Source organism: Sinocyclocheilus grahami, unplaced genomic scaffold (assembly GCF_001515645.1).
Source record: "Sinocyclocheilus grahami isolate Dianchi unplaced genomic scaffold, SAMN03320097.WGS_v1.1 scaffold176142.1, whole genome shotgun sequence".
NCBI lineage: Eukaryota > Metazoa > Chordata > Actinopteri > Cypriniformes > Cyprinidae > Sinocyclocheilus > Sinocyclocheilus grahami.
In genome coordinates, this window is record NW_015535466.1 from 1 (window position 1) to 319 (window position 319).

The window sequence follows — 319 nt, forward strand, 5'->3', positions numbered from 1 at the left end:
TCCCTTGTTCTTTATCCTTCAACCAAATGCACAAAATGCAATTTAACACCTATCATATAATCCAGACCTTTACACTATACTGGGAATTATTATATGTTCTAAAGAATTCAAAGACTTCACAACTCTTACCTCATGATACTGGTGGACATGCTTTCCGTAACAGAATTCATACTTCCACCATCCAACGCCCTAGACAGAAACAAACATATGTTAAACTTAAAGATCTATAATTATAGAAGAAAAACATCCATCCATCCTCACCCCATGCAGACAGTATGAGCCACTCAGAAACTCGTTGATCAGCTGTTCATCAGTCAGA

The 319-nt window shown here is 37.0% G+C and overlaps 1 long non-coding RNA gene across 1 annotated transcript; it reads right to left on the reverse strand.

Annotated features, from left to right (window-relative positions):
- LOC107581252 (uncharacterized) lies at positions 1 to 319 on the reverse strand. The gene is made up of 3 exons (XR_001608822.1): positions 262 to 319; positions 130 to 189; positions 1 to 16 (listed from the first exon to the last, which is right to left on the reverse strand). It is a non-coding gene; the product is annotated as an uncharacterized lncRNA (long non-coding RNA).